Here is a 23,353-nt window from a genome sequence, read left to right as displayed (position 1 = left end):
GCCGTCGGGGACAGGCTTCATATGCTCGGGGCCCTCCAGGTAATTACCCTGGAGCCATCATTACAGGGGGCAGAGAAAAGAGAGAGAGAGAGGCAGAGAGAAAGAGGGTGAGGGGCTGCAGGACCATGCAGGGCAAGGGGCCGTCTGACGGGAGGAGGGACACCTAGTGGTTATGGCTTCTGGTTCTGGAAACTTCTGCCTGTATTTGAAGCCCAGTCTGGCCTGTCTGTGACTGTGACCTCAGACAAGGCACTGACTTGCCAGTCTCCCTTCCAGCCCTGTAAAATGGGGCTAATGACAGTGGTCTGGGTGGAAGTGTCGCCATGAAGAGGGACTGAGAACACAGTGTCGGGAGGGCTCGGCACCAGCCTCCACAGCATTCTCCAAACACCAGCCCCCAGACCTTGTTTTTAAAACAAGCCTATGCTCCACCCCTCGCCCCCTTTCTGGGCCAGGAGGGGCATAACGTTAAGGAGCGCAGCGGTTTCTAGAATTTACTGCCATGCTTCCCAAGGAAGGAAATTAGGCAAAGCCCTCAGGGGGACGATAAAGCGAGTCCAGGCGCCTGCTTTCGACAGGTGCCGCACTCCTGCCCGGTGGGAACCCTCTGCAAAGGTGATCCAACTGCTGTATCCATTCTGCAGATGGCAAAGCGGAGTCGCGTGGGCCCGGAGCTCACGCACCCCGCCCCCACAGGCCTGACGCAGCAGCACGGAGCTCGCAGCCGACTGTTGGGGACACCTGTGCAAACGGTCAGCTCAGGGACACGCCTGGCTGCGTCCTTGGGCTCCCCCCGGGAACACCTGGAGGCGGAGCTGCACCACCATGCCATTCGGCGCCGCTCTCCCAGCACCTCCCTGCGGCGGGGTGGGGGCACTGCTCTCTGCTGCCCTTCAGCCAGGCTCCAGCGCCTTGGAGCTTACGCCCTCCCCCCCAGGGCAGACACCACGGGGACGGCCACGGCAGCGGTTATCAGCATGTCATTATTAATTATTAATACATCAATACAGTTAATACAGTCCCGCCTGAATAATTCACGCATCGGCGCTCCATCTGTGGAGGGCGTAGTAGAAGCTTGTCAGGACTGTTCTCAGGCCAGGGCGTCCCCAAATACAGCGAGTCTCCGTGTTAACACCCTCATTCCAAGTTGTGCCCAAAACCAAGCAAGCGTTTTAATTAACTTGCTGAGAGTCTGATGAACGGCGCTCGTCTTCCAGCTCGAGGGTTCGTGTGATAGAGCTGGGGCTGTCCTCCTCTGGACAGACAATCAGTGCCTGAGACTCCGAGACACACGGAGGGGAGGCGACTGGGCGCCGGGTTCCTGCAAACCCACGTGTGCCCACGGGCGTCCTCAACTCCCCGGCCTGCCCAGCGCAGGGTTCGCCTGGGGACCGGCGGTGAGCACTGCAGCAGGAGCTGTCCGCAGGCAGGTCCTGAAAAGGCTCTGACAACGTGGCATTTTTCCACTGTTGAATGAAGCGCTGTGCCCACAGCCTCTGGCCTGACCCGGCTGGCCTTCTCGGGCAGGTGTCGCTCAGGTGCAGAGGGCAAATGACTACCCAGGGTCCCTCCACGAACCACTGGCCCGTCCTGGCAGTTCCTGTCCCCGAGCCTTCCTCTGTGCCCCATCCAGTTCCCTGAGCCATCTCTTCCCAAGCAGGGAACTCCTGGCGGGCGCAGGAGGGCTTTCCATTTGGGGGTGATGAGGCTGCTATTTTTATTTTTGGGTTAATATTATGACAGAACTGATTGGAAACTGTGTTCACTGAGAGTGGCCGAGGTCACTGCTGTGGATGGGGAGACACCCACCAGGATGGCTGAAGGTTTGGAGGGGGGGCCTCTTGGAGGGGGGCCTCTGCTGACCTGGAAGGAGGGACAGGAGTATGGCTGGCGTGGAGACCACGGCACCTTCCCCCTAGTGAGAGACTTGGGGTCCAGGGGAGTTTGGATGTTCAAGGGAGAACATCCTGCATCCCGGGGGGCTCCCCACTTCTCTGTGCCCCCAGATTCCCTGCTTGTCAGACTGCACGAGACAGAGCAGGGCTGGGGGTGGAGGGGTGCCCCTCATGGGCTGTGAACCCCGGGCCCTGCATCTTTGGTCCCTCACCCTCACCGTAGGAAGAATGCAGGGCAGCCCCGGCTTACAGATGAGGACAGGCTTGGGGACCTTCCCCAAGGTCCCAGACCAGGAATTTGCTGAGGCTTCCGCACGCAAGCCCAGGAGGCTTCAGGGCGGCACATGGCCTCCCTCGGGGCTTTGGCCCGTGGGCTCCCGGCGCCGTCCTCAGTGCAGGGCCGGCTCTGCATTTAGGTTCACCTAAGAGGCCTCTCCTGATCTCCCAGCGCGCTTGGCCCCGCCCCTGCTCTGCTGGCTCCCATCTCCCTCCCCGGCTCTCATCTGCCTCGGGGTAGCGGCCACATGGACAGGGGTCCAGCTTGCAGCTACCAGGGTGGGCGAGGTGGGTGGTGGGTGGCAGCCCTGCCCCACACGAGCTCAACCCAGCTCTCAGGCTCCAATGTGTCTGATTCGCGACAAAGTAACAAGGACAGGAGAAGCCCGCTCCTTGGGGCAATTTCCCTCGTTCTTGGTTCCAGGAATTCACTCTCGGAGGGGATGCTGGCCTCTGCGGCCTGAACAGAGAAGCTTCTCGGACAAACCTGGGCCAGGGACCCAGTCTCCTTCAGTTCTGTGACAAAGGTCAGATGTCCGTGGCCCTGGTTTTCCAGGGACCCAGTGCCCTTCAGTTCTGTGACAATGGTCAGATGTCCGTGGCCCTGGTTTTCCAGGGACCCAGTGCCCTTCAGTTCTGTGACAAAGGTCAGATGTCCGTGGCCCTGGTTTTCCAGGGACCCAGTGCCCTTCAGTTCTGTGACAATGGTCAGATGTCCGTGGCCCTGATTTTCCAGGGACCCAGTGCCCTTCAGTTCTGTGACAAAGGTCAGATGTCTGTGGCCCTGGTTTTCCAGGGACCCAGTGCCCTTCAGTTCTGACAACGGTCAGATGTTCGTGGCCCTGGTTTTCCTCAACAGACGCCAGCCGGCCTGCCTGCAGCCCCGCCACAACTGCCAATGACTTCAGCCCACCTTTGTGTCTCTGGTGTGCCCAGCAAGGAGAGGGCTGGACCTGGAGTCCCCACTGGGCCCCCTTCCACTCTGTGCTGGCCAGAGACCCCTCCCCTCCCTGATGGACTGAAGCGTCCAGCCCCACCCTCGACAGGTCTTCAACCAGAGCGTCGGCCCCCCTGCTCCTGACCAACCAGCTGGCTGGGGGAACGTGGGCTTCTGCCCGCCCCCCACGCCCCTCTGCGGCCTTAAGAGGAAGGGGGACTGGAAGGGGGCACGCCAGGTTGGAACAATTACCCTGGCAATGGTGCTACTCTAAAACCTCCGGAAAACCTTGTCCAAAGGCAGAGGCAACCCCAGATACCCTCAGAAAAAGTTCAGAGCCCCCCAGACCTGCTCTCCAGGCATTTTCCAAGTTCTGGGGGACACAGAACACCCTCCTCTTCAGCCCAGCCCCTGGGGCCCTCCGGAGAGATGCCTGCGCCAGCCCCCAACACCAGCAGGGGGGCAGGTCAGGAGGAACAGGCCCAGCCAGCGAGAAGCAGATCGGGGAAGCTGCCGTTCGGCTCCTTCGGGAAGAGCAAGTGTGTGGCTGTCGGTCGGATGTCTTTATGTAGACGGGCCACTTAGCCAAAGCGAGGGGCGAGCAGATTCACACACGTCGTCATCGGTGTCTCTGCAGCCATGTCGGGCTTTCATTTAACAGATCCAAGCGATCCCGTCAGCCATTGTGGCCCCTGGTTGGTGCTGGAAGACGCAGAAAGCCTCCATCTAGAAGTTTCCGTACGGTCTGGCCCTGCTCCCCCGAGAAAGCCCATTTCTGGCGGGTGAGCTGAGAAATACGGTCCAGCTGTGTATGGGTGGGAAACGCCTTGTGATCTGTTGTTTGTCATGTGTTTTTCACTCCGATCTTGACTGGGAGCAGACGACCCCACCGTCTGCCAGTGAACTTACTGACGGACCTCGCCCACAAGCCGGAGACAAGCCACCCACCCCGGGTGCCTGTCAGGGCTCCACACTGCCACTCACCGCCGGGAAAGCGCCCCGTGTCTTCAGACGCTTGACCCCTTCGTGGGAGGTGCGCCCCCCAGGGGCCAGTCTGTGTCCTTCTGTGGGCCTCTCTCACTGTGGACACAACGCAGGCCTCGAAAGCGTTACTAAAATCCACAAACACAAGCCCCTCGACGGCCCTCACATTGTCCATCCTGGTCTCAGTTATGTTAAGTTTACAAAACGTGTGCTTCTTCTCGTTGACGTCCGCATTCTAATATTTCTACCTTCACTTATTTTTAGAAATAAAGTAAGGCCAAAGCACAGTAAAGCAGCTGGACAGCCACCAGCCACTGCAGCAGGACGGCTGAGCTGTGGAAGTGACCGCGGCCATAGGCCGGCCCTCCCGTGCCCGCGGCCCTCAGCACTGTGGGATGGCTCCACAGGCGAGGAGCCTGGCTCTGCCCGCCCCGCATCCTTCTTCCCCTGTTGCTGACAGCTCCCTGGTTTTCCTCTGGAGAGCCTGGGCCATTCTGGTGAGTGGCCTCCTACCCTGCCCCCCCCGGTGAGCCGTCGAGCGACCCGCGCCTGGCCAACGAGTAGCCACCGGGGCCTCTGCGGGTTCCCCTCCCTCCCTCCCCCTCTGCCCCCCACCATTTCTCCCTCCCGTGCTGCCCTGGTTGGATAGATGAGCCTGGAGCTGTCAGGGGCCGCCTGTGCCCCCACCTGGAGAGAGGAATGAAGGCCCGGAGGAAAGGGAGCAGAGACGTGGAGAAAACAGATTCCTGATGACACAGTTTGAGGTTCTGGGTCCAGCCCTGTGTTTGGACCCCTGGGCCGTGGGAGCCGGTAAATTTCCCTTGGGTTTATATCCGCAGCCAACACAGTTTGGACCACGGGAGGGCGAAGGCAGACACGTCCCTGTGCCTGCAGTCGGGCTTTGGCCCCCTTCTCCCGGGGGGTCCACAGCTCCCAGGCCTCCTGGAAAGGCAGTGTCCACCCCAGGAAACGAAATGCTGCTCGGCCATGGGAAGAAAGAGGCGCGCGACGAAGAGTCTCAAGGACAGCACGTCGCGCGGCAGGTGCCAAGCGCACCAGCACATACCGCGCGGTGTCGTCGTTCAGACTTCTGCAAAAGGCAGACCCGGTCTCCGGTGCCAGAAAGTGGATCAGTGGGGAGGGGAGACAGGACCCCACGCTTCATGGGCTGCAGGGGAGGCCCCTGTCCCCGAGGCAGCAGAGCAGAAGGGTAGTGAGTGGCCCTGGGCCCAGGGAAGGGGAAGTGGGAGCCGGGAGCTTTCCTGGAAGAGGGCCTGGGTCTTCAGGGAAGCAGGGGGCTCGCCAAGGAAAGCCCACACAGGCCCCGGCCTGGCCGCCGCACTCTGAGCCTCTCTCCCAAGAGCTCACTGTCCCCACCCTCCCCGGGTCCACCACGGGTGCTCTCTGCCCTTCACCCGCAGCCCTCGGGCTGCCCTCGCCCCTCCCCTAAGCCCACCTGCCTGCACCTGCCCACCCTGGGCTGCCCCCCGAGCTGGGAGTCCGTGTGCGGGGGTGGCAACGCGCGTCCACGAGCGTGTGCGTCGTGTGTGCCCACACGTCTGCCTGAGTGTGCTGGGGTAAATATGCGTTCCTGCGTCTGTGGGGCCCCAGCTGTGAACGCTGGGGCTCGGAGCAGAACCAGACCACCGACGTGACAGGAAGCAGCGCGCTTCCCCTGGCACTCGGCATGACTGCCGTGCTTGCTTGAGAGCCTGGCAGTGGGAGGACTTCCCCGGAACAGGGAGAGAGAGGATGACAAGGCAGGTTGAGCCCCCGCCTCCGGTGGGGCAAACCTGGAAGCCGGTGTGGGAGGCTCCGTCTGCAGAGGCTGCTGAAGTGACGGGGAGGACGCTTCCCAGCCGGTGGCCCCGCAGCACCTCTCTGACCCCACGTGTCCTCGTAGGAAGGACCCGCCACCTTTCCCACCATCACCAGCTGCCCTTCTTACACTGAACCGTGGGGCTGGTTACTGGGCGAGCAGCCATGTTGTCAACGAGAGAGAGAAAGATGAATCTCTTTCAAACAAGGATTTCCTTTTCTTCACTAAAATGTAATGGACATTTCAGGGCCACCTTGTAAGAAAGAAATATCCAGGGCAGGAGCAAGGGCCAGGCTTCCCATGCAAAAGCCACAGGCCCCTCCCCGGCACAGACGTCCATCCGCTAGAACGACTGGACACCAAGTGGAAAAAACAGGGAGTCAGGAGTGGGGTGGGTGTTCTCTCTCCCTACGAGCTCAAAATCCAGGATGAAAGAGAAGCCCTGAGATCAAAAGCTCGGCCTCTGTAAGGAGTCGGGGTAGTGGCTGTGGCAGCCGGCATCCCAGGATGTACGTCACTTTCCTTCTTCGTCAAGAGCTTCCAAAGCCCCTGAGGTCACAGGTTCTCCCCAGAAGCGTGGAAGGCCGGGTGCTGGGTCCTCCCGTCCCCGCCTCCTGGGCAGGTCCCCGGAGGTACCTCTGCCCTCACCTGGAGGACAGCCCTGGCCAGGCACACAGAGCTCAGGGACCCCAAGGCCAAGTGGTGGGGATGAGAGACACCTGAGGATGCTGGCAGGCACCCCAGTCAGCAAGGCCTGGGGAGGGGCAGGGCGCCGGGGCTGGAGATGGACACGGCGCGGGGGAACAGAGTGGAGGGGAGTAAGTCCGCAAGCGCTCGGGCACAGGGGGCTGGAGGGAGACCGGGGCCGGGCCGAGGGGCCGAGCGGGCAAGCTGGAATATATTGGAGGCAGTGGAATCCCAGGAGGTCCAGCCAGGGTGGGGAATCGTTGCTGGAGGGAGCCCGCGTGGACATGCACAGGGCGGCAGAGGCCGCAGCGGGGCCGTGCACACATCCCGTCAGGTATATTGCTGTGGACACGGCGAAACCCCCGAACCGCCAGCAGGAAGATGAGCAGAGGGGCTAAGACGTCAGGGACGGGGAGGGCTGGGCCCCGCAAGCCCTCTGAGCATGGGGGTGGGGTCACCTCCCATCGTCACCCAGGCCTCGGCGTCAGGCTGCGCCAGGCGTCACCCTCCAGCACGGGCCATTCAGACCCTCTCCCCGGGGATGAGAAAAGACGGAGCCAGAGCTGGCGAAACACAGAGCCTCCACCCCAGCACGGGAGCCCCGGTCCCCGCCTGCCCGCTCTCCCCGGAGCCTCACCCCCGCGCAGCCGAACCCCCCCCCAACGCAATGAACGCTCAGCACAGGCGACCGCGTGAGGGACCCAGGGGCGGCCTGGCCGAGGGCCCCCAAGAGGAGAGCCAGGCCTGCATGTCGAGCTGGGCGGGGGCCGCCGTGTGACCGTGGGCGAGCCCCGCCCCCCTCTGATGCCCAGGTGCTCAGCTGGTGGCTGCACCCCACCCCGATGGACTCGGAGCCTGGGATTATGACAAGAAGACGGGGCGCGAGGCAGGAGGCTGTGTGGGACCTCAGGACGAGCCTGCGTCCCTATGCCGTGCCCCACTTGTTGGGTCCCGGTTCCCTGGAGACCCCTGCTCCAGAGATGGGCACTCGCCTGCCATGGGGTGGGCTGTGATGGGAGCGGGGCTTCCTGGGGCCTCCTCTCGTTTGCTCACCGAATGTCTACTAGGCAGTGATAACAGCAACAAAACGCGGGCCGTTTCTGTGACACGGCGCGGAGCACGTGTGTTTGCTGCTCACTTGCCATCCAGTCCTCCCAGGGTGGCGCCCGCGGCCCAAGGCGGAATCCCAGCCGGCTGCTTTCCCGCTGCCTAAAAGCTGACAGGGGCTCTTACGTTTTTAAAGCTCAAGGAGGGGTAAAAATCAAAGGGAGAATAATATTTCACGACCGGTGAAAATGACCTGAGATTTCCGGTGTCCACCCACCCAGGCCTGTTTGCCCGCACGCTGCCCGCGGCGGCTGGGAGGCCGTCGGCCCTTGGCTGGCCCCTGCTCAGCATGGCGGAGGCTTGGTGGTGTTCCTGGTCATTTAATTCACAGCACCCGTGTGGTCGCCCGCGGTCAGTGAAGCAGAAGTTGACCTGGGCCAGGACGGCAGCTCTCGGAGTCCCGAGCCCGCGCAGCCTGGGTGGGCGGGCCGGGAGCCAGCAGCACCCCATCTCCAGGGATTCGAGCTGAGGGCCGTGCTGTGGGTGGAGGTCAGGGCATCGTTGCATGTACAGGGGAGCTGCAGGCAGGAGCGGGCGGGGGCTGGGGCTGGGGCACCCGGCCAGCTGGGGCAGCGGCTGGGCTGGACCCTGGGGTGACCCTGGTCTGTTCTGAGGCCCTGCCTGCTGGGGTGGGGATCCTCTGTGGCAGTGATTTTCGGCTGCGGTGCCGTCACCACTGGCAGAGTCAACATGGGTCAGAATCAGAACCACAGGCGCCGCAGGGAAGATGGGCAGCACGGGCGCAGACAGGAAGGAAGGGACAGGCTGGGCCTAGGGGGGACCAGGTGTCGCCATCCACGGCCAGGGTCATGTCCCGAGTCAAACGATGGCTCATATTCAACGGGCCTCTGCCAGTTTGGGGGTTTCCTGAACAGGTGCCCGGCCAGCAAATTGGCCCCTGGTCTGGGCACAGTATCTGCACAATAGCCTCCCACCGGGACGGGTCCTCCATTCCTGGGCTGCTGACAGCTCCGGCCACCACGGGAGACGGATGTGAACTGTATCGAAATCAATTGAAAGCTAACTGACCAGCTTCTGGGGCGATAGCCAGCTTTGTGGGGGGCGGCAAACTGCAGGACCGGGGTTTTCCTTTCCTGAGGACGAGGGGTGGCCCCTGAGTCCCCAGCGGGTGCAGGATTCCACACCCAACTGAGAGTTGCTTCAGCAGGAAGGACACGGGGAGGCCAAGAGCCCCAGATCCTCAGTTTGGGGGGGTTTCCAAAGCAGGCTCACCAGCACGGGCCCAGGCCCTGCTTCTCCCGTCCGCCCTGGAGCCCCATCAGGAGCCCGGTGACCCAGCAGCTGGCCCAGGACACGGGGTGGCTGAAGTGACACCAGGACACACGGGCGCAGGGACTCAGCGGGCCGCCCCCTCCAGCCACCACCCTCTGCACCCCTAAGGTCATGAATGCCCAGCACCTCCTCCTAGGCCGAGGTCGCTTTGAAGGAGGAAGCAAAGCAAGCCCGGGACGGCAGGACGCAGGCGCCAGACCCCAGACCCCGGACCCCGGACCCTGGACCCCGGACCCCAGACCCAGGACCCCGGACCCCGGACCCTGGACCCCGGACCCCAGACCCCGGACCCCAGACCCCGGGCCCCAGACCCCAGACCCCGGACCCCAGACCCAGGACCCCGGATCCCGGACCCTGGACCCCGGACCCCAGACCCAGGACCCTGGACCCTAGACCCCAGACCCCAGACTCCAAACCCCAGACCCAGGACCCCGGACCCCAGACCCCGGACCCCGGACCCCAGACCCAGGACCCCACGCAGTGCAGGCTCCTGGACACACGCTCTCAGGTGACGCTCTGGTGTGGAAACGGACATTTATTTTCACGGTCATCTGGCGAGGACAGCAGGGGCGGGGCAGCCACAGCTCTGCCGCCACATCGCCCTCGAGGGGAGGGCGTCTCCGAGGAACCCACCTCGAGGAGGGGCGTCCTGGTTCCCCGGCCGAGCTGGGCCCGTGTGGTCGCGCGTCCTCCCGCCAGGCCGACGGCGCCATCAATGCTCAGCTACAGCTGGTTGAAGGGGACCAAATCCATTGCACAGTTGATTTGGTTCCATTTTACCAGCGTCAGCAAAGCATTTGGGTCCCGGGTCCACGGGAAACAGCGACGTCGACGACGAAGGCGGCTTCCGTGCGACGTCCGGACGAGATGGGGCCACGGGGTGTCCAGGCTCCATGCCCCCACCCTTCCCTGAGACCGCCTGCGCCGAGGGGCCCCCAAGCTCTGCCAGTCACAGCTGGAGTGGGAGGGGGGCGCGAGGGCGGGCGTGTGAGGGTCACGCACACACCCAGAGACACACACACCCCGGACACACAGACACCAGAAACAGAAACACCCAGACACCCAGACACACACAGACACGCACACACACCGGACACATGGACACACCCCCACCGACACACAGGCAACACACATAAGCCCAGAGAGACACACACTCCAGAAACAGACACACCAGACACACACCCACACTCACGGACACACACACGCCCCAGACACACAGAGAACACACACACTCCCAGACAGACACACACACACCAGAAACGGACACACCTAGACACCCAGACACACACACACACACACACAGACACGCACAGACACCGGACACATGGACACACCCCCACCGACACACAGGCAACACACATAAGCCCAGAGAGACACACACTCCAGAAACAGACACACCCAGACACACACCCACACTCACGGACACACACCCACCCCAGACACACAGAGAACACACACACTCCCAGACACACACACACACACACAGACACATAAACACACCCCCCAAACACACAGAGACACACACCCCAGAAACACACACGGGGACAGAGAGACACAGACACATGCCCCCAAAACACACACAGCCAGACACAGACATGCCCAGACGTAGACACACACACTCACAAACTCATCTTTACAGACCATTTGCACCCACTCGTTCTCAGAAACACACGTAAGCGCACACGCTCACAGACACACACGCTCCCGGCCCCCCTGCTGGCCCACCAGGTCCCCGGTCGGTAGACACACACACTCACAAACTCATCTTTACAGACCATTTGCACCCACTCGTTCTCAGAAACACACGTAAGCGCACACGCTCACAGACACACACGCTCCCGGCCCCCCTGCTGGCCCACCAGGTCCCCGGTCGGGACCACTGGAGGAAGCTGGGGTGGGGGGCAGGCAGAGGCCCCTGTTCCTGGCGCTGGCGCCCCTGCCCCACAGCACCTCCCTCCCTCCCCTCCCTCCACTGTTCACTCACGGATGCTTTAGCAATCCTGCCTTTCGTCCGGCGCCCACAGCACCACCGCTAGTTTTGGTCCTGGGGCCCAGCTACCACCATCTGGACCTGCCCTCATGGGCGAACATCCTGGGGGCCCGGGATCCCGCAGTCTTGGGCCCCTGTCCCCTGCCCCCATCACATCCCCAGCTGCAGCTGAGGCAGGACCGGCCCCTGAGCCCGCCTTGGGCGCTGGCTGAGCAGAAGCCCGGCTTGCAGGGGCCTCAGTCCAGCCCGGCCCGGAATGGGTGGCTGGGCTCCGCCCCACGGAGGGGGCTGTGGTTGGACAGGGGCCCGAGCCTTTCAGGGAAGCCAGCCCCGTGTGGCGACGTGAAGGAAGACGGGGACTACACAGAGGACCCTCCCCAGGGCCCAGGCTCCTGGCCTGGGGACATACAGCCTGTCAGAGTGTGAGGGTGGTCCCCTCAGCTCCCAGGACAGCCCCTGGGTCAGTGTGAGGCCAGCACGGGGCCAGCCCAGGCCACGTTTGCCTGATGACCCTCAGTGACTTGGAGGGGACAAATTCCCCTTTAGAAAATTAGGTGTCCTGCCAGCACCCAGTTCATCAGGAGTCAGGCAGGGGCAGGGGGTGCCGGTGCCGGGAACGCGACGCCCTGTGTGTGGACCTCCCTCTGAGCACAGACCAGCCCGGCCGGGCCGGGTGACCGCGCTCACCCCTGCAGCCCCCTCTCTGCCCGCTGCCTCTTCTCTGGGGCCCTTTCTGGCCCTGCCTCCCGACACTGTAGCCGCAGATGCTCGGGCGGTGGTGACGGGCGGCACGGCATGGTGCCCACCCTCCAGGGCCACTCCAGGATGCCCAAGACCTCAGCCCCCGCCACGCAGGCCGCCACCTTCCCCTCCCGTCCCTGCCGCACTGCCCGCTCCCCAGAGCTGAGCTGGGCTGTGCCGCAGGGTCCCCCTCTGTGCATGGCCCTGGCCTCTCCCCTCAAGACCACCTCCCCAGAGCTCGCAGGGAGCCCAGGGGTGGGTGCCAGGCTCTCTCAGCCTCACGTCCCGTGACAGACGGCAGAGCTCAGCCCCGGAGTCAGAGGGGCTGGCTGGACCCAGGCTCTGCAAACACCTCTCTTGGTTTGACTCCAGGAGCACAGAGACGGGGGCAGCCCTGAGGCTCCCCAAAGCGGCCGGCCCCCAGCCCCGGTGAAGACACCGCGCAGACGGAGCCACCCAGCCGCGTGTATCGCCTCTGTCGATGTTCCTAATGAAGCGGAAGGTGTGACAAGCAGTGGGATTGACCCGTCGGCCCTGCGCCCTGGCCGCCACGTGGGGAAGAGGAAGAGCGCCGCGCAGCTGCACCCCGTTACCCACGCGCTGGCTAAGTCCTTCCCAGGCCCACCCAGGCCCCGGCATCAACTTGGGTGCGTGACACACACACACACCCCGCGTCCCCTGAGCCGGCGCGTCCCTACAGCCCACCATTGCTCTTTGATTTCTCTCCATGTGTCACTGCGTCTGGAAGAATTTCCCCAAATGCCAGGCCTTTGCTTCCTCATCAAACTCTCCACTCCCTGGCACTCCCCTTGCACATTTCTCTCCACTTCCGGCCTGGCCGGGTCCCTGCTCGTGGCCACTGGAAACCAAAGCAGGAGAAGGCAGAACACCAGGCCAGAGACTTGGTCCAGAGCCCCGATTCTTCTCTGCATCTGCCGAGGAGCACGGCAGACACTCCACTCGTGGGCACCGCAGTGAGGGTGCAAAGCCTCGAGTGACCTCGGGGGACAGCTGACGGCCCTGGGGCCAGGGCTGTCTCAGTGAGCTCGCCCCCGCCCCCCACGTGCCTGCAGGGAGTGAGCACCGAAGACGCCGCCTGCAGCCCTGTGCAGTTCCAGCTAGGAGGGCAGGGGGCTGGGGGGGGGGGGGGGTGGCGTCGCCTGCTCCCCAGACTCAGCCCACCCGTCTCCCCGCCCCCGGGCCACTCTCCTGGGGGCGGTGGTTGGATGTCCAGCCTCTCCCTCCCCTCGCCCCCCATGCCCTTGTCCAGGGAATGTTCCAGCAATACTTTGCTGAATACTTGATTGTGCATTTGAAGGGCACTCGGGGCTGCATCCCAGCACAGCGGGGTCCACTGTGAGGCGCACCTGCAGCCCGGGTGCCTGACTGTCCTGCTTCTCTGACAGGCGCCCTGGTCGGTTGTTTCAAGTCACTTTGGCAGACGTTCCTGCATCCCTTCCCCTCTGCATCCTGGGGTCTCTCACCTACCATCGGGGATCCCAACTTCCTTGCAGTATTTTTTCTTTTCTATCTGGAAAATTCCAAACGCTAACGTCCCCCGAGCAGCCCATGGCTCAGAGACCAGTTGCCCCACGAGCCCAGCCCCCCAGGACCCCACTCCCCTTTCTCAGGCCCTGAACTCACCTCACCGCCCCTCACCACGTGGTTGCCCCTGCCGCTCCAGGGCCTCTGACCCTATAGTGCCGGCCACCGCCAAGCCCTCTCGGTGACTTGCAGTCGCGTCACAAACTCTGCATTCACGTGAGCGATGCCTCTTGCCCAGGGCAGGGCCTGCCCCTGGGCCGTGGCTGCGGGGCCTGGCACGGAGATGGCCGTGTTCTGGGGAATCTACCACTCGCCGGAGAGGCGGGGCTGCGGCTGGAGCTAGCAGGGGTTTCGTCGGCACAGCCCCTCCCACCCCTGCCCTTCTGCCTCTCTTTTTACCAGGGTGTGAAAGGACGAGGCTGCGGCTAATACAGTTTGTGCATTTTATGAACCAAACAATTAAACAGGTTTTAAAACATCTGCTGATGGAATCATTCCACACAGGGAAGTACACTCAGCATTTTTAAGCAGCGACTGATACAAGATGCGGGGAACCACTGCCGAAAACACCAGCAGCCCCGTTAAAATCAATAGAAAATTAGATGCTACGAAAAATGTGATATGTGTCTAATTAGTTCTAATCGGAGCAAACAGCCCCGACAAAGGGCAGCGCTCCGAGATTTCGCCAAGATTTGCCGCCTGCAGGAGGCTCTGGCCCATGCCGGCCAGCCTTGCCCAGCGGGCCGGTGACACGCCGACACCCCCAGGCCCTGAGCCGTGGCAGCCACCTCATCCAGGAAGTCCTCCTGCATTTGATAAGGCCCCAGACCCAGAATGCAGGCTCAACGAGCAGGCACTAAACTCAGCACAACCTCGCCAAATGAATTCCACCCCGGGCCACCCCTGCACCCCCAGCGGTGCCCAGGTCTGACCTTGGTGGAGCAGAGGGTGACCTTGGGTTCTGGAGCACTACACGCCAAGCTGGGAGCCCGTGGGGGCTCCCTTGGCCAGAACCACACAGCCCCTAGTCGTTGTCACTCCGTGCCCTGTCACCACTGTCACAGCTCAGTGGGGTCCCCTGGCCACTTGCCCCTCAAGGGTGGACGGGCAGCCTCTCACCCATGCTGCCCCACAAGCCCTGGCCCAGGACCTCAGAGAACAGCGTCCACTTAGGGCAGAGGATACCCCCCAGAGGAGGGCTCACAGTGGGCACTACGGCCAATATCCTTAGTGAAGACGTGGCACAAAATTCTGCTCAAGGGTGACCAAGAGCCCAAACACACCTGAGGCCCCAGACGCTGCCCTCAGAGGCCACAGGGCAGGGATGAAACTCTACACCCCAACCCCCGTCACCACAGAGCCCAGAGTCCCAGACAACGGCCCCTCCCCTCCAGCCCATTCGCGCACCCTCGGGGAAGGGGGCAGCCGCTGGCCACGGCACCTCCCTGCCAGGTTCCCTCCCCTCCTGACCTGGGAGGGTGTCACTGACTCATATCTGGATCTGTTTTGTGGTTTTTACTGCGGAGTTTTAAAAATGTAAACATCGACAACCTAATATTTTTTCGGTGGCAACATTACCTAGTAACACTCAGATTCACCACTAAATTAATTTTTAATTCCAGATTTTGGTTAATTACCGAAATAAATAGCAAAGAATGACGGTTAGTCCTGGGAGTGAGGGCAGCCCCAGCCGAAGGAGCCTTTCCGGGGGTTCTGTTCGGGCTACTGGGACCGTACAGGGGAGTCTCGAGGGAGACCCACAATGAAGGGGCAAAAGGAACCCGTGCCCCCCAAAACCGCTGTTTCTTATTATCGCCAGCACTGACCCCCGCCGGATGCTGACCAGGACCCACGCAGCCCAGCTCAATAACTTTTCTGTCTACTCCAAAAGAAGGTCTTATTTCTCAACGCTGATAAAAGTTTAATACAGAGTTGCCCGGGTTTTTAATAAACTTGTCAACAAAAGAGCAGAACAAATTGATGGGCCCCTCCTAGAGATAAATTTCACCTCAAATAGACCCAAAGAGCAGGAGGGAACGGGGCAACGGGAGACGGGGGCGGGAGGGGACGCACGATTGTTTTGCTGTCCTTTGCAAAAACGGCAAGATAGATTTTTGTGTCTTATTATCTCAAAGACAGGGCCGGGGTAAAAGCTGGTGTGATCTGAGGAAAGAGAGCGGCTTGTGTGAGAATCGGATGTGAGAGCCCTGAGGTCGGGGAAGGGGGTGGCAGCTCCGGAGCAAATTGACAGCCGATGTGTCCAGAGGTAAGAAAAAGGCACTCGGCACCACAGGGCCTCGCAGGAGCCCCACTGCATCCCACCCGCCTGCAGAGATGAAGCCGGCACCGCAGGGCTCAGCGTGCAGGGGCGGCCGTGTCACCACACAGATAAACTAGCTGGACGTCCAGTGCGGCGGCCCACGGGCCCGGGACGCAGTGGAAGGCCCGAGCCGCGCACACGCATCGCCTGTGCTAGCTGTCCCTAAACTCTGCCCAAGTTCTCTGTCCTCCCCCCAGTTTGGTGAGATCTTCCGGATGGGGAGACGCGGAAGTGTAGTCTGGACCGCGGGACTGGCACCTGTGCTTCGAGGGGGACTCAGCAGGCCCTATATTCCCTCACTCAGGGTCCCCTGCTCCACTGGCCTTGGGGGGCAGTTTGAAATTCCACTGTTAGAGATTCACTTTTTGGATTAAAGACGGAGAGAAAGCAACTTCCCCTGGTAAGGTAGAGACAAGCTACTGGCTGTGAGTCCTCTGGGGCACGTTGCCACGTCCAGCACAGGAGGGAATGGCCAGAGACAGATGAGGAGGGACCACAGGGAGTCGGGGCTCGGGGTATCCTAGCGCCAGCCTCTACCTTCTGCAGGACTAAGCCCCCTCCGCCCCACACAAAAGCCTCCTCAGCCCTTCAGTGGGCAAAGGCCCTGCCACGCCCTTGGAGGCAGACAGCAGGAGTCTCCAGGTACCACTGGATTTGACTCCCACAAAGGGGGCAGGTGGGGAGGGGAGAACAAAACGCGGGCCGGGGGCAGAGCTCAGAGCCTCACCACCTGTCCTGCCGTCGCCACCGCAGCTGCGATCCACCGGGCGCTACGGTGGCGGGCGGGGTGTGAGGGGGCCGCCCCGGGCCTCCCCCGCCCGGAGTCATCCGAGTTCAGCCTCTGCAACGGGACAGCTGAGAATGTGGACTATTTATACCAGCCACGGCGGACAGGCGGCTGGAGGGACACGCAGCCCGGTCGCCATATGTGGGCATGACCAACGGTGCGCAGGCCTGCCAGGGGGATGGGACCCAGAACTGCATGTCTGTCCTGGGTGTCCTTCAACCTCCAAAAGTCCCCACGGGTACGGGTGACAGGATCTGGGGACAGCTGTCCTCTCCCCACCCTACTGTTAAAAATACCCTGGTCACTGTCCCTCTGTCCCACAGAGCCCTCCCGCACTGGCTCGCGCACACACCTGCCTCTGGGCCCAGCCGTCCTGACTGGCTCCCATCCCACGCTAGAGGCTTGACCCCACGGTGGGGGGACCCCAGACTCCCCACAACCAGGTCCTTTGGAGTCGCCTGGATGGGGAGAAGCCAGTGACCCTCCCAGCAGCACTTGCGTAGTGGGCCTTCTCGCCTTTGTTTTCTGCCTGGGCTGGACACGGGGGCCTGGGAGGTGCCTCTGTGCCCAGCGTCGCTGGCCCTCACTAGCACACGCACCCAGTCAGCCCACCCCCTTAGCCCGGGAAGCAGAGCTGTCCTGAGAGTCAGTGGGGCCTCTGAGGACCTGGGTGGGTGGGCCCAGGGAGCTGGCGCCTTTGCCAGAGCCGCTGCCTGAGTCTCTCCCGCTAAGGAGCAGCGGTGGGGCTGTCAGAGGCGGCCCTCTCGTCCCTGCCCTTGAGATGCGCAGCCCTGCATCCCGCAGCTGCACCTCCACACTGCAGCCACCCGGGCAGCAGCTCTGCAGCAGCCTGCACTGCTCCACCCCCCAAGCCTCCACTGCCGGCGGGCCGGGCCTTCCCGGGGTCAGAGAGGCCTGGAACTCGGAGCACTAAAGGCAGAGTCCCCACTGCGCAGCCAGAAACACGGCCCCGGGCAGCCCAAGCGCCGCCCGGCCAGGTCCTGGCCTTGCAGGGCCGGTTGAGAGAGGCCCGGAGCGCCATTCGGGCCAGAGCGAACAGCACGAGCTTCGGGGAGCTGCCGATGCTGTGCTGGGGGCCCCTTCCCTTCCCAAAAGTCACGCCCACCTCTTCTCATCCGGGAGGCCGGCCGCTGATACGACAGTGGGCAAGGCCAGGGTCCCTCAGAAAGCCCCGGGAGCCCCAGGCACGGCCACCCCGAGAAGCAGGGGACATCAAGGCGGGAGCAGAGCTGCAGTGGGTAGGAGGCCCTCTGCAATGGGACGTGCAGCCAGCCGCGCGGGGCTGAGTCAGCACAGCGCTCACACACGACCACGGTTCACCTTTATGCTAAGGTGGAAGCAATTAATGCAACGTGCTGGCCCCGCCCTCTGGCCCCGCCCACTCCCCCGCCTCCCCAGCCTGCAAACAGCTCCAGGCCCATCTTCCCCGCCCAGTCCTGGCCCCCAAATTACTCAGGTTCCCTCATTTTTCATTAGGACATTTTGGGGGGGAAATTTGCCATTCAAGCAGTGTCCACCCTGATGGGCTGGGGCTACGGCAGCTCAAGCATCCGTCCTGCAGGTCAATCTAATCATCTCACTCGCAGTTTGCTCTTCAAAATATTTTTCACGTGGGGCCGACGGCTGTAGAAGAGGTCGCTGATACCCCTTCACGGCCGCTTTCACCAAGCCCGCCACCAAGCCTCCTGCCATCTAGTGCTTTCTTGCATTTGACGAACCATCAAACCACAGCCACAAGGTGTTCTTTGGAAGCCGGCCTCGAGGGACGAGGGACGTGGCCACCTGGCTCCAGACAAAAAAAGACCCTGTTCTCCGTGCACAACACAGACGAGCACGCCCACGCGCACGCGTGCAGCGTGACGGGGCTGCCCCTCCCTCCTGACCCTCAGCCCGGACTCAGACCCGCTTTCCCTCCAGTGTGGAAGCTGCGCGTGGAGCGTGGCTGGAGTCTGTGAGCCGTAACACAGACACATTTGGCTAATTTGGCCCTGAACTGATGAGCTCCACAATTCTCAGACCTACTGTTTCTACCAGTGGAGCCTGGGACCGCCATAGAACAGCCGTGGGCCAGTCCTGGAGTGTGTCCGGGAAAGCCGGAGGCTCCCTGAGGACCTACCCCTCTGCAAGCTCAGAGAGAGGGACACTGGCCGCCGCGCCCAACCTGGGTGTCTCCCCACAGCCGCACAAAGCCACCTGGGTCCCCCGGTTGGCGGGCGAGCCCCATGGGTGTGGGGCTGTCCTGCTCTCACCCCACCCAGCTCACCCCAGGCTCCTCTCCCTCCGCTGGAGTCCCAGAGCCCCCACGGCAGTCTGTCTGGGGGGGTGCCTGTCCAGCAAAAGCCCCTCTGGGTGGAGCACAGACACCGTTCCGCCGGCCTCTCCCCTCCCTCACACAGAAAGGCCCGAGGACCCCACTCAGCGGAACGCCATCCTTGCCCGGGGGACCGTCCCTAGCTCCTCCCCTGGAAAGCCAAGAGCCGGAGCTTCGAATACAGAAAATACAGCCCCGTCAGTGTTGCCGCGAGGCAGCAGGGCCACTGGGCGAGGGGCGCACACCGGGGAGGGGGTCTGGCAGGAGGCATCCCGGTGGCGCCCCTGTCTCATTCGGCAGATGAGAGACCTGACGTGATTTACAGCTGAGGAGGCCGCGGCTCTCTCCCTGCAAACTCTAGTTTTACTGCTCAGTCAAACCTAATTCCAAAACACTAATGCTTTTATTTAAACACCACATCCTGCAATAAAGCCTTAATGTGCAGCGGGATGTATGGAGGGGAAGCAAGTGCGTGTCTGCGGCCGGCCTCAGTGGCCGTGGCCGGCTACTTGCCTCCCTGTGGCCGGAGCTGGAAGCAAGCAGGGCAGAGATGACCTTCCCGGGGATACTGGGCGCTGACCCCTCTGGGCCTGCTGGCCGGGAGGAAGGCAGTGCCCAAGGACAGTCCCACCTCCCTGCTGCGGGGTCAGAGGCGGGGAGACTTGAAAACGGGGTCAGACCCTCAACTACAGTCAACTCCCCAGGAGGTGGCGGCCACACAAGAGCTTGGAACTGCCCACGCCTCCTTGTCCCCAGCTCCTAGGAAGGGCCTGAGTGGCTCAGGGAACTGGCTGCTCCCAGACCTTTCCAGCAGCTGGAGGAGGAGGCCTGCTCCCTCCCTCCTCCCTGTTCCACCCCTCACCCCCAGGAGCCAAAGTCCTGCCAAAGGTCAGGGTGCAGGAGGGGCTGGGGCACCTGCCGTGGGCCCGGGCGGCAGTGCCAGGGATGGCAGGGAAGGCAGGATGACTCACACTTTGGAAAAATGGCCCTGAGGCCCATGGAGAGCGTGCCCTGGGTGGCGATGCCGGCCTCATCCCGGCTGCAGACGCCGCCGCTCCAGGAGCCAGAAACTGACAGGGCCACCCCGTCCCCCAGGGCCCCCTGCCCTTTGCCTTGCCAGGAAAGGACTCAGACAGCGGAGACAGGCTTCGAGGGCTGGCCACAGCAGCTGTCCCCAGTGCCTGGGTGGCCACAGTCCAGCCATGGGACCCACAGGACATCACCCCAGCCCCTGTCCTGACTGGGACCTGGCTGGCGGCAGGGTAGGTGAGATGGGTCCTGGTCTGCACGATGCCAGCCAGCGTGACCCCACCATCCTTCACAGATCAAAGTGCTTTCAGCTGGAGTTGCTAAAGTCAGAGAGCAGTGTGAGGCCTGGCGGGGTGCGGGGGGCAGGAGGCAGGCCCAGGTGGGAGCCGCACAGGTGCCCGAGGTGTCCTCGAAATGCTGGGCCGGGGTATTTCAGAGGAGGGAGAGAGGCCTGGGGTCAAGGGGCCGAGCCACAGGGTGCTCTGCCTCGCAGGCGGCCGGGGAGCAAAGACCGAGTGTCTTTCCCTCAAAGACCCTCTCGCACGTGGCCGCACAAGCCCCTTCCCTCCCGGCAGCCGGCCCGTCCTTTGGGGAACGGGCTACTTTGCTTGGCCTCTGAGCAGTTTTCTGCCCCCATCACACAAACAGCCCTTTCTCCTGGCAAATGACCCTTCCAGGTGGCAACAAGTGATGCCCAGGGCCCCGCTGCCCTGCCCCCTTGCCTCTGCACGCCCCCCGGGGACCCCACGCCTGCCACGGGCCACGTCCCCTCTGCTGCAGTCAGCACGCTGAATATTTAATGTCTGGCGAACGCTTCCACCTGCTGACACAGGCAAAGTGACAGAACAATACCGGCAGGGGACAGGCTGGCCACCGACGCCCAGGCAGCTTGCCACCGAGGCCCAGCCCAGCCACAGCTGCCGGCCTGTCTGTCCCCCGGGCGACCCCACAGGCACGCGCTGCCCCCTTCCTCCAGTGAGAGAGTTCCTGACCTGAAATACATACTTCTTTACATTCCATAGCTTAGCAGGTCCATATGGGCACATAAAGAAGTATGTTTCCCAAGCAGGCAGTTCAACGGCACAGCTGTGGCGCTTGGGGAAGGGTCCCCCTGAGAAGGCTGCACAGAGGCCGTGGGTCTTCCCCCCGATCCAGTCCCTGGAGCCAGCACGCCCCACCCCGCGCCCCCAGCCCATCTGACCTCGGCCCTCTCCTCGCTCTCTCTCCCTCACGCGCACGCGCACACACACACGCGCGCACGCGCTCGCGCACAGTCAGGAAGGGCAGAAGCAGACAATGAGCTCCAGAAAGTCGCAAGAATCCCTCTGGTCGCCGCCGCAGTTGTTTAGTTTTGCGTCAACAGCACAAGAAAGGACCCAGGCGGCCACCTGCCACCCTCACCCCAGCAAGGATGTGTCATTCCCTCCTAGAGACCGTGCCCGAGCCCCCCCCCCCGGCACCCTCCCCCTCCACCTGGGCGCCCCCGTCCTGACCAAGTGCGCAGGGCGGGCTGTGTGAAGAGACAGCCGCTCAGGAGGACCCCTCCACGAGGGGCCAGGGCGCAGCGTGGCCAGAGCCAGCAGGGAGCTCAGCGCTGCTGGCCATGAGCGCAGACGACCGAGAAGCAGACAGGCCTTACCTGGGCAGCTGGGCATCTTCCTGGGCAGGTCCCTGATGATTCGGCCTCCAAGGGCCAGCGCCCCTGACAGCCGGGCTCGTGCCCCTGTCTTTGAAGTTGTGCACGAGAAGGGCGGCTGCAGGTGGACCTTGCGTCCTCGGAGGGCGGCTGGGAGCTGCTGGGAAGTGGCCCGGGCTGCGGCCAGCTCCCTCAGTGCCTCGGCCTGGCCACAGTGCAGACGCCCAGCCCAGTGAGGGACTGGTGCCGGCTTGGCCTCCCGCCTCTGGCCGCCTGCCCCTCTGACCCCCTCGCTCCGTCCCTCTCTCTCTCCTCCACCCTTCCTCTGCCCTCCACTCCTGGCGCATCCCCACCTAAAGCGATGCTTGCGCCAGTGGACAGCTCACACGGGCGCCCAGGGCAGCTGGTCCTCACCTGGCTCTTTGTGGCCTGTGCCCAGCCTCCGCCAGGTCTGATCAATACCAATTTACAGTCAGACGCAGGGGCTGCCTTCCTGTTAATGAATTTCCCTGGTGCTCACCGCTTCTGATGAACCCGATAAACAGGGTTTAAGTAAACTTAGCAAGCGACCAGCTAAGCGCTTTGGAATACGTAATTGTGTCGATCCTGTTTTCCACAGCGTTTCAGAATTTCCCTGTGACGGAGCCGCGGACTCCCCTCCTTCCCCACCACCTTCTACGTCCACCGCAAAGCCAGGAGCTTGAACACCACAAGAGTCTGGAGCAGAGTAGCGGGTCACTGGGGTCCGGTCTCCATGCAGGAAGTGAAGCCACCCCAGCCCAAGCCTGCGCTGGGAGGACAGAGGAGCCCACAAGGTGTCAGGAGCAGCGTGGGACAGAGGCCTTGCCGTGGCCCAGGTGAGACCCACAGGTGAGGAGGCAGGACAGGGAAGGAGGACGTCACTGACTGCCGGACGCTCGCTGGGGGCGGGCAGCCGACCGGGTGCAGACACAGAGGGTCTGCCTGCTGGGCCCGGGTCCTGTGTGGCTGGGAGCTGACCCCGGCCTGAGGAGGAAGCCCTGGACCCACGTGGACTTCTAATTCTCCCTCCGTCAGCAAGACGAAGTGTGGAGTGACCCTGCCCGCCCCTCTCCACCGGGCAGCCCAGCCATCCCTGGGTGGATGGGCCCAGAGAGGGTGTCCCGCGCTGCTGCCACCCGGGGCAGGGCAGTGTCTGCAGAGCCTGCATCATGCAGAGGCAACTGGGCGATTTCTCAAGTCCCTGGGCTTGGCAGCAGCCCTGGGCGCAGCTGGGTTGGCGTTTATATGGGGGGGCGGGTGGGGGAGGCGTGATCAGGGCTCCAAGGGGCGCCCCCACTAAAAGGGAAGAGCCACCCGGCAGGAGGACACGGGGGAGTGATGTCCCACTTCCACGGGGCTGCTGCCTGTGTCATCTTCACGGAGCCAAGGATAAATAAAGGGCAACCGAGACAGCTGCTCGGGCCCCCGACTTCTCCTCAAGCCCCCCAAGGGTGGAGAGTGCCTCGAGAGGACCTTGCGCGATAGCTGGAGTCTGAAGTCTAAGCTTCCCGGCTGCCCTCTGACCAACGAGGCCTCAGAGGATGGGAGGCATGGCCAAGGCTCAGGCCCAGGATCGCCCCCCCACCCCCATCGCCACCCCCAGGCGTTCGTATGGATGGTGTCTGGAGGTCAGGGGAAAGCTGGGAGCCCCAAAGGGCAGGAGAGTCACCCCAGGTCCAGCCAGAGCCCCAGCGAGCTTCTATCCACTCAGAAATGAACTGCAGCCACTTTTCAAAAAGTTTCCCACCTTGATAGAAAAGGAGAACCCAGCCACCTCCAAGGGGACCCCACGGGGGCAGTGAGCTGGCACCGGGCCCCCGTGCCAAGCCCAGGCCCTTCAGCTGTGAATGCGCCCAGCCCCCAGCGGGGTGGAGGTCAGGATCTCTCGCAAGAGACCACTGGGCTGCTCCCCCTCCAGCCCCAAGTCTCCGCCCACGTGTGCCCCTGCTGCGCC

This window comes from Tursiops truncatus, chromosome 15, assembly GCF_011762595.2.
Source record: "Tursiops truncatus isolate mTurTru1 chromosome 15, mTurTru1.mat.Y, whole genome shotgun sequence".
NCBI lineage: Eukaryota > Metazoa > Chordata > Mammalia > Artiodactyla > Delphinidae > Tursiops > Tursiops truncatus.
This window is presented reverse-complemented; position numbering follows the sequence as displayed.